The sequence below is a fragment of the Delphinus delphis genome, chromosome X (genome assembly GCF_949987515.2).
Source record: "Delphinus delphis chromosome X, mDelDel1.2, whole genome shotgun sequence".
Lineage (NCBI taxonomy): Eukaryota > Metazoa > Chordata > Mammalia > Artiodactyla > Delphinidae > Delphinus > Delphinus delphis.
Window position 1 is genome coordinate 30,294,785 of NC_082704.1, and position 10,521 is coordinate 30,305,305.

General features: G+C 39.6%; 1 non-coding gene across 1 annotated transcript; it reads right to left on the reverse strand.

Annotated features, from left to right (window-relative positions):
* Positions 1-6,569: 6,569 nt before the first annotated feature.
* On the reverse strand, positions 6,570-6,642 carry TRNAK-CUU (transfer RNA lysine (anticodon CUU)). Its single transcript has one exon. It is a non-coding gene; the product is annotated as a tRNA-Lys (tRNA).
* Between the last annotated feature and the right edge of the window lie 3,879 nt (positions 6,643-10,521).

The following is a 10,521-nucleotide window of genomic DNA, read 5'->3' on the forward strand; positions in this document are numbered from 1 at the left end:
ATGGTGGCCTCATAGAATGAGTTCGGGAGTGTTCCTTCCTCTGCAATTTTTTGGAAGAGTTTGAGAAGGATGGGTGTTAGTGCTTCTCTAAATGTTTGATAGAATTCACCTGTGAAGCCATCTGGTCCTGGACTTTTGTTTGTTGGAAGATTTATAATCACAGTTTCAATTTCATTACCTGTGATTGGTCTGTTCATGTTTTCTATTTCTTCCTGGTTCAGTCTTGGAAGGTTATACCTTTCTAAGAATTTCTCCATTTCTTCTAGGTTGTCCATTTTATTGGCATAGAGTTGCTTGTAGTAGTCTCTTAGGATGCTTTGTATTTCTTTGGTGTCTGTCTTTTTTCATTTCTAATTTTATTGATTTGAGTCCTCTCCCTCTTTTTCTTGATGAGTCTGGCTGATGGTTTATCACTTTTGTTTATCTTCTCAAAGAACCAGCTTTGAGTTTTATTGATCTTTGCTATTGTTTTCTTTGTTTCTATTTCATTGATTTCTGCTCTGATCTTTATGATTTCTTTCCTTCTGCTAACTTTGGGTTTTGTTTGTTCTTCTTTCTCTAGTTCCTTTAGGTGTAAGGTTAGATTGTTTATTTAAGATTTTTCTTGCTTCTTGAGGTAGGCTTCTATAGCTATAAACTTCCCTCTTAGAACTGCTTTTGCGGCATCCCATAGGTTTTGGATCATCGTGTTTTCATTGTCATTTATCTCTAGGTATTTTTTGATTTACTCAGTGATCTCTTGGTTATTTAGTAACGTATTGTTTAGCCTCCATGTGTTTGTGTTTTTTACCTTTTTTCCCCTGTAATTCATTTCTAATCTCATAGCATTGTGGTCAGAAAAGAGATGCTTGATATGATTTCGATTTTCTTAAATTTACTGAGGCTTGATTTGTGACCCAAGTTGTGATCTATCCTGTAGATTGTTCCGTGCGCACTTGAGAAGAAAGTGTAATCTGCTGTTTTTGGATGGAATATCCTATAAATATCATTAAATCTATCTGGTCTATTGTGTCATTTAAAGCTTCTGTTTCCTTATTTATTTTCATTTTGGATGATCTGTCCATTGGTGTAAGTGAGGCGTTAAAGTCCACCACTATTATTGAGTTACTGTCGATTTCCTCTTTTATAGCTGTTAGCAGTTGCCTTATGTATTGGGGTGCTCCTATGTTGGGTGCATATATATTTATAATTGTTATATCTTCTTCTTGAATTGATCCCCTGATCAGTCTGTAGTGTCCTTCCTTGTCTCTTGTAACATTCTTTATTTTAAAGTCTATTTTATCTGATATGAGTATTGCTACTCCAGCTTTCTTTTGATTTCCATTTGCATGGAACATCATTTTCCATCCCCTCACTTTCAGTCTGAATGTGTCCCTAGGTCTGAAGTGGGTCTCTTGTAGACAGCATACGTATGGGTCTTGTTTTTGTATCCATTCAGCAAGCCTGTGTCTTTTGGTTGGAGCATTTAATCCATTCACGTTTAGAGTAATTATCAATATGTATGTTCCTGTGACCATATTCTTAATTGTTTCAGGTTTGTTTTTGTAGGTCCTTTTCTTCTCTCATGTTTCCCACTTAGATAAGTTCCATTAGCATTTGTTGTAGGGCTGGTTTGGTAGTGCTGAATTCTCTTAGCTTTTGCTTGTCTGTAAAGCTTTTGACTTCTCCATGGAATCTGAATGAGATCCTTGTGGGTAGAGTAATCTTGGTTGTAGGTTCTTCCCTTTCATCACTTTAAGTATATCATGCCACTCCCTTCTGGCTTGTAGAGTTTCTGCTGAGAAATCAGCTGTTAACCTTATAGGAGTTCCCTGGTATGTTATTTGTCATTTTTCCCTCGTTGCTTTTAATATTTTTTCTTTGTCTTTAATTTTTGGCAATTTGATTACTATGTGTCTGGGAGTGTTTCTCCTTGGGTTTATCCTGTATGGGACTCTCTGCACTTCCTGGACTTGGGTGGCTATTTCGTTTCCCATGTTAGGGAAGTTTTCGACTATAATCTCTTCAAATATTTTCTTGTGTCCTTTCTCTCTCTCTTCTCCTTCTGGGACCCCTATAATGTGAATGTTGTTGCATGTTGTCCCAGAGGTCTCTTAGGTTGTCTTCATTTCTTTTCATTCTTTTTTCTTAATTCTGTTCCGCAGCAGTGAATTCCACCATTCTGTCTTCCACGTCACTTATCCGTTCCTTTGCCTCAGTTATTCTGCTATTGATTCCTTCTAGTGTAGTTTTCATTTCAGTTATTGTATTGTTCATCTCTGTTTGTTCTTTAATTCCTGTAGGTCTTTGTTAAACATTTCTTGCATCTTCTTGATCTTTGTCTCCATTCTTTTTCCAAGGCCCTGGATCATCTTCACTATCATTATTCTGAATTCTTTTTCTGGAAGGTTGCCTATGTCCACTTCATTTAGTTGTTTTCCTGGGGTTTTATCTTGTTCCTTCATCTGGTACATAGTCCTCTGCCTTCTCATTTTGTCTATCTTTCTGTGAATGTGGTTTTCATTCCACAGGCTTCAGGATTGTAGTTCTTCTTGCTTCTACTGTCTACCCTCTGGTGGATGAGGCTATCTATGAGGTTTGTGCAAGCTTCCTGATGAGAGAGACTGGTGGTGGTAAAGCTGGGTGTTGCTCTGGTGGGCAGAACTGAGTAAAATTTTAATCGGCTTGTCTGCTGATGAGTGGGGCTGAGTTCCCTCCATTGGTTTTTTGTCCTGAGGCGACCCAGCACTGGAGGCTACAGGCTCTTTGGTGGGGCAAATGGTGGACTTTGGGAGGGCTCATGCCAAGGAGTACTTCCCTGAGTTTCTTCTGCCAGTGTCATTGTCCCTGCCGTGAGCCACAGCCACCCCCTGTCTCTGCAGGAGACCCTTCAACACTAGCTGGTAAATGTGGTTCAGTCTCCTTCGGTGTCACTGCTCCTTCCCCCTGCGTCCTGATGCACACACTACTTTTGTGTGTGGCCTCCATGCGTGCAGTCTCTGTTTCCCCAAGTTCTGTCAAAGTCCTGCAATCAAATCCTACTAGCCTTCAACGTCTGATTTTCTGGGAATTCCTCCTCCCATTGCTGGACCCCCAGGTTGGGAAGCCCGATGGGGAGCTCAGAACCTTCTCTTCAGTGGGTGGGCTTCTGTGGTAAAATTATTCTCCAGTTTGTGAGTCACTCACCTAGCTGTTATGGGATTTGATTTTATTGTGATTGCACCCCTCCTACCATCTCACTGTGGCTTCTCCTTTGTCTCTGGATGTGGGGTATCTTTTTTGGTGAGTTCCAGTGTCTTCCTTTTGATGATTGTTCGACAGTTAATTATGGTTCTGGTGCTCTTGCAAGAGGGAGTGAGGGCATGTCCTTCTACTCTGCGATCTTGAACCAATCTCCTCACAAATATATTAATTTTTTATTTTATGTGCATGGGGGTATCACAGAAAGAAATTAATGCCCAAATCAGCAGTGAGATTTGAGAGTTTATAGGGGAAAAGCAGGGGAGGGGATGAAAGGCCACTTATGGGAGAGCAAACGATTTTTAGGAAAGATAAATGAGCCCTTAGGAGAATGGATGGGAGATAATTTTTGACAGTGTCTGTTTGAGCATGGTACTGACTTCTCTCCTCTTTTGTGATAAGAGTCAGTCTTCCCTGGTTGATTAATCTCTGAAGGAGAAGATTTATGACAATTGCTTCTTTCTTTTTTTTTTGGAGGATCTGTTTTTAAGCAGAGAAGGTAATTTCAGAGAAAGCCTCTTCTTAAATTCATTGATTCTCAAATGTCTTCAGCTCAAAATTATCCTTATTTAAGAGTGGCATATTTGGGGGTGGCATATTTTGATCACCTGCAAGTTCTATATATGACCACTGAATCAAGATTGTTAACTGTGTTGTTTAAATCTACTCTATTCTTACTAAATATTTTTTACTTGACTGATCAGCAATTTAGAAAATCTTTTTTTTTTTTTTTTTCCTCAGTACGTGGGCCTCTCACTGTTGTGGCCTCTCCCATTGTGGAGCACAGGCTCTGGATGCGCAGGCTCAGCAGCCATGGCTCACGGGCCCAGCCGCTCCGTGGCATGTGGGATCTTCCCAGACCAGGGCACGAACCCGTGTCCCCTGCATCGGCAGGCAGACTCCCAACCACTGCGCAACCAGGGAAGCCCTAGAAAATCTTTTTTTTGGTGGTACGCGGGCCTCTCACTGCTGTTGCCTCTCCCGTTGCAGAGCACAGGCTCCGGATACACAGGCTCAGCAGCCATGGCTCACAGGCCCAGCCACTCTGCGGCATGTGGGATCTTCCTGGACCGGGGCACGAACCCATGTCACCTGCATCGGCAGGCGGACTCTCAACCACTGTGCCACCAGGGAAGCCCTAGAAAATCATTTTGAAGTCTCCCACCAAGAGTGTAAATTTATTAAATTTTCTCCATAGCTCTGTCAATTTTGCTTATATTTTGAGTCAACATCTTTTGATTTATACTACTTAGGATCCTTATATTATATTTTCTGAGTCACCTGAACATTTTATCATTATGTAGTAGCCCTCTGTATCTCTTATAATGCATCATATTTTAAGGTATATGTTGATATATACTAATATAACTACCCAAGGTGGATTTGTGTGTGTGCATGTGCGTGTGTGTGTGTTGACCAAAATTCTGTCCTTGAGCAAACTCTACTCAAGCTCCTCTGAACTTTTTTCAACTAGGCCTTGACTTTTGTACTTCTGTATTCCTCTCTGTATTGCCCAATTTTAGCAAGAATCCTACTTAATCTGCTTAGGTAGAATCCCCTGTAGTCCATATCTGGTCCTTGATATCTGTTGGGTTACTCATCCTCTCCTATCCCCCAGGTGATGTCTGATTACCCTGGCCTGTCTTAAGCAAGAATCCTATTAGGTTGGCTTAGCCAGAATCCTCCCTTACCTCTGATGTTTCCTCTTAGTAATGTTCCATTCAGTGACCCCCATCCTGCTCCTTGGCTTTAAATTCCCATTTTCCTATGCTGTATTCAGAGTTGTGCCCAATTTCTCTCCCCTACAGCAAGATTCCATTTCACTGGTCTTCTACTTATCACAATAGTACCACCTTAAATAAAGTCTTACTGTCTTTATACAAATGTCATTGAATAATTGTTTTAAACAGTATGTGTATGTGTGTGTGTGTGTGTTTGTATGGGGGGGTGTGTGTGTGTGTCTGTCTGTGTGTTTTGGTTAGTAAATGCTTGGTGAATCTTTTTATTTTTACATTCAAATTTTTCTTGTCTCCCTAACTTGTGTTACACAAAGGCATCATCTCCTATCCTTGGGCCGCTGGTCATTTAACATTCAGGTCTCATCATTACAGTAATGAGAGAATGATTCCAGGGCAGCCATAGATTCCACTGTAACTTAACTCTCTGGTTTCCTGCTGCTTCTTTGTTTTTCGCCCTTGGGGATATCCTATCGTTTGTTTTGAGTACTATTATGAATTTGAAACAGCTGTTTTTAACCCAGATAGCATGTTTTGCATCATGTGGTGAGCTTTTAAAAGTACCGATGAACCTCCAACACAAAATAATTAAATCCAAATCTCTGGGGCTGATATCCTGGCATTGGTATTTTATAAGCTCCCCAAGTTGTTATAATGGCAGCTAGGTTTGAGAACTGCTAAGTTTGAGAACCTAGCTGCCATTATAACTGTAACAGGGAAGAGCTAAATCGGACTCCATGTTCAATCTCTTTCTTTGACTTTAACGTTTGATTTTCGTTGCTTTTGTTATTAGAATCATACATAATGGCCGACCTCAGGGAACCCTGCCCTTCTGCCTGAATGTTAAACTAAAGTGCCTCTGTTCAGCTCACAGGGAGACAATCTGACCTCACCTTCCTGTGAATGGCTGCAGAAAAGAAGAAATTAACACATCCCCTCACGGAGGCTAGCCATTCCAGGGGTTGTTTTGCAAGACTGATGGCCCTTTTACCTTACTTCCTCACCGCCTCTCCCTCTCTGATTCTATAAAAGAAACTGGCATCCAGACCCCGATAAGATAAGATGTTTTTTGGGGACCCTAGTCTGCCGTCTTCTTGGTCTGCTGGCTTTCCATAAAGTCATATTCCTTGCCTCAACACATCATCTCCGATTCATTGGCCTGTCACGTGGCGAGCAGAGTGAGCTTGGACTGGTAACATAACCACTTGGGGAGCTTTAAAAACTGCATATTTAAAAAACACTTATTATCTTTAATCCAAGATATTTATATGCTGCATAAAGGTGGTTTTTTGTTTTAAATTACTGTGCCATTTTGCAAGAAATATTAGTTAAATCTAAGTTTCATGTTTTAAAAACTGTAACCTTAAAATCTGGCTAGAAGTTCTGGGCAATGTATATATTCAAAGAATTTTAGAGTGTAGATAGCTTTTGCTGAAACACTGAAATCTTAAAAGCTATTGAGTAATGGAAGAATATCTTTTTTTAAATAGTCAATTGAGAAGGCCTTGCTTTTCATTACTTTGAGCTTCTGCAGCACCCAACAACCCACAGCAGTTCTGTCTTTCTTTTTTTTTTTTGTTTTTGGCTGTGCTGCTAAGCTTGCGGGATCTTACTTTCCCCGACCAGGAATTGAACCTGGGCCCCTGGCAGTAAGAGCACCGAGTCCTGACCACTGGACTACCGGGGAATTCTGGGAAAAATATCTTTTGTCATGTTGGGGAGGAAAAAAATTTTCCTCTACCCTCCTAAGTTCTTATGGTTGGTCTAAGAATTAAAATGATGTGAGATAGAGTAATAGGTGAAAAACCAATTTAATTTTGTATATACAGAAAGATCATGAAAATCATGTTCAGAGAGTTACTAAAAGTAGGCAGCTTTGATATCTTTTTACATAAAGAAATGTTAAGTCTGTGAGGATTAGACAGCACAAAGAAGCTTAGGTTTGTGTGCCTAATTAGTGAGGAATTTAAGCGAAGTTTGGGCTTGGGGTAGTATATTATTAAAGAAGAAACATGGTTTGTTTATACAGGCTTCTCAGCCTGAATTCCCTATCTCTAGTGATAACGGTGTCTCTTGTTAGCTTCCTAGTGTAAGAAGGGTACCCTTCACACATGGGAGATTTATTTCCTTCATTCAGGGAGACAAAGGAGGGTCAAAGTGTTCTTTCTGAACCAGCTGCTTTTCAAGTAACTTTAATTCAAAAAAATCAATATGCCATTAAAGCATATTTTGGGGCAGCCAGCCCTGGGTCCCAACAATCAGAAAAGTTAAAAATTTCTGTGGATTAAAAATTCCATAAACAAATTACAATTTAAATGTAAAATTGAGAAAAGTATTTGGAGCACACAATAGAAATGGAGTGACTCTCTTTCAAATAATTATAGACTAATATCTTGATACAAAAAAATGAAATGTTCAAGTGACAAAAAAAGTCTTATCTCCAAATAAGAATAATTCAAATAAAACAGAAAGGAAGTAAATATTCCTTTATCACATTAGTAATGGTGAAAAGATTGACTTCACACTGTCACTGTCACAATGTTGGCATGTGTAGGGGAGGAAAAATTGTCCTTGACCCTCTTATGGTTCCTACCTGGGTCTGAAAATAAAACTGACAAAGATTAACAGGAGAAAAACATACAAATTTGTTTATGGGATACAAGAGCATTCATAGGGAAATGAAGACCCCAGGAAACAGTTAGACCTAAGTATTTTTATGCTAGGTTTGATAGAGTGTGCAGCTGTGCAGCAATATGGTAAGTTAAGGACTATGAGGAAACTGTAGTAAACTGGGGAAAACTTAGCAAGACCTGTTTGTTAGGATTCTTCTAGGTGTCCCCTGTCTTCAGAGATAAGGATGCTCCTTTCCTCCAAGTATAGGGAGAGCACCTCTCACATGAGGGTTTTATGACCTGTTTCTGGAGAGAAGAGCTAGAAGGGCTGGGTTGGAGTTGCGGGGAGAGGTGAGGAAGGTCAGCGTGACCTTCCTGATTTTACTGTGTTGGCTTAAAAAAAATGCACAACATGAGAGTTGAGAGTTAAGTTTTATTTGGGGCAAAATGAGGATGATAGCCCAGGAGACAGCATTTCAGATAGCTCTAAGAAACTGCTCCTGAGAAGCAGGGGGGAAGGTCAGTATATATGTGATTTTGGTGAAGGGGGAGTACACGCAATCGAGCACATATTTTTTTGCAGAAGGTTTCTGCTAGTCACGAGGAGCAGACGTCACCATGAAGGATTTTAGTGTTTTTCTGGATATGAGGAGATAAAAGAATTGGGCTCATAAAGTCGGCTTCTGAAAATATCTAACTATCTGAAGACCTATTCTGCCAGTTTTTCCCAGGGCACAGAGTGCCTCATTTCTGCTCTCCCCCCCGAACTCCTTTCAGGGGGTGTTGAAAGTCAGCAGCTGCAGCAGCACATGATTTAATCCTTGTAGAGGTAGATGGCAAGTGCCAATGGCGAGGGCCAATTTGTAGTTGACACCTGTTTTCTCAAACTCCTTCAGCTTAAAATATTCAATATCCCAAGGTGCTATAAGTTGTGGTAGCATTTCCTGAATCCCATCACAATGTAGGAGTGGAAACATTTCCCCTTCTTCCCTTTTAGGTTCTTTAGCTGGTACAATAATGAAATTGATATGACAGATTAACAGGAGAAAAACAAACAAAATTACATACATACAGAAGCCGCATAAAGATATGAACACACAAATGGCAACCAGGTAACTGAAGCTTATATAACATCCTGAGTTAAGGAAAGGAGTAGGGGTCTGGGGATGCAAAGAGGAGAAAAGCCACCTCAGAGGAGATGTTTAGAAAACAAAGTTTGCCCTGTTATGCAGATAAGTTTCATAGGTAAAAAGGTATCTCTGGTGTTAAAAAAAGAAACAACAGGCCCAAGGTGGAGTCATTTGCTCTGAGAAGAGCAAACCAAGACTTAATTGTAGTTTCAACCTCTTTCAGGAGTGGAATTTTAAACTAATCAGTCTGGAATTTCCTGGCCATCACTAGTGAGCTAATCTGCTTGAGACCCCCTGCCTTCCCCTAATGGAAGGTAACTTTGCCTGAAATAATCCACTCTTTTAACTTCCCTACACCACCTCCTTTCTGCCTATAAAAACCTTCCATTTTGTACAGCTCCTCAGAGGGCCTTTCTACTTTCCTAGGTGAGATGCTGCCTGATTTATGAATCACTTAGTAAAGCCAATTAGATCTTCAAATTAACTTGTTTGAATTTTGTTTTTTAACACTGGTAATAGCTCTCTTCCTGGTACAGGCCCCTTTCCAATGTAAATTTAGGCAGTTGAGGGGGAGGTGAAGAGCTTTTCCTGAATCTGCTGGGTTTTAATCTGTCTTTTCTTCATCTCAAAATAATCCTCATGCCAAAGTGGCATATTTTGGGATGACAAATCCTAGTCCCCTTCAAGAAGAAACTGGAGGAAAAAGAAAAATTGGTAAAATCTCTATAGAGGACAAATAATACCTGTCAACACATAAAATGCATACGCTGTGATTCAGAGATTTCATTTTTGTCTAATGAGTCCTCCATCTCTACTACCTCATATATTCACAGCATATATAAAAGACCGCCTACTGCAGAACTGTATTATCAAGACACTGAAGAAACTCTAAATTTACATCAGAAAGAGTCTATTTAAATACATTTTAGCATTTTTCTGCAACTGAATGAAGTAGTTTTGCATCTCCTGATTTTGAGTGCAAAACATTTCATAGTTGAGTTAAAAACCTTTTGGAATATAAAGTTGAGTGAGAAACTCTCAAATGCAGAATAATGCCTTTTATAAATAAGAGACACACAGTACTGATATACATATGTATGTATATGTCTGGAAGATTTTTGAAAGGACAAACAAGACAACTGTGATAATGTTTACCTCTAAAATACAGGATTATGGAGTATGGAACTAGTTAGAGGGAGCCTTTTCCTTTACTGAATATATGTACAATAAGAATTTTTACCCAGAGCAAGTTTTATTCTCATAATCACTCTTTGAAAAGCAACAAAGGTCCTTTTACTTCTAGGTATTACATAATAAATATGGCAGGTTAAAGCTTCCACTGACCATGACTAAAAAAAATTGGATATTTTACAAAATCATATTTTAAAGGCATCAGAAAACTATGGAAGCAACAATCACTAAATTGACTAAAATTTGGAGATTGAAGAACTGAGCAGATTATTGGTCACTATTTTTCCACTGTGGGCATTTGCTGTTTCTGGGCATAAAGGAAGGGCCACGTCTGGAGAAAGAGAAACCAGCAGAGCTTTTATTTATTACATGGTTCTGGTGTGACAAAACTGGAAATTAGGCCTCAAATACAGAGGCTTTATTATGATCCTATGTAGGAAGGTAAATAGCCAAGCTAAAAGCTTCAGAAGGGCAAAGTAAAATGTCCCGTGGGCTCAGAGTATTTAGGAAAAAGAGACTAGCGAGGAGGAAGGGCCTGCAAAATCAAAACAGAAAAGAAATGAAAGCTCTAAAAGGAGTGATGAGTTAACACTGAGGCTGTATGGTCCCTTTTAACCTGGGGGCATTTATTAA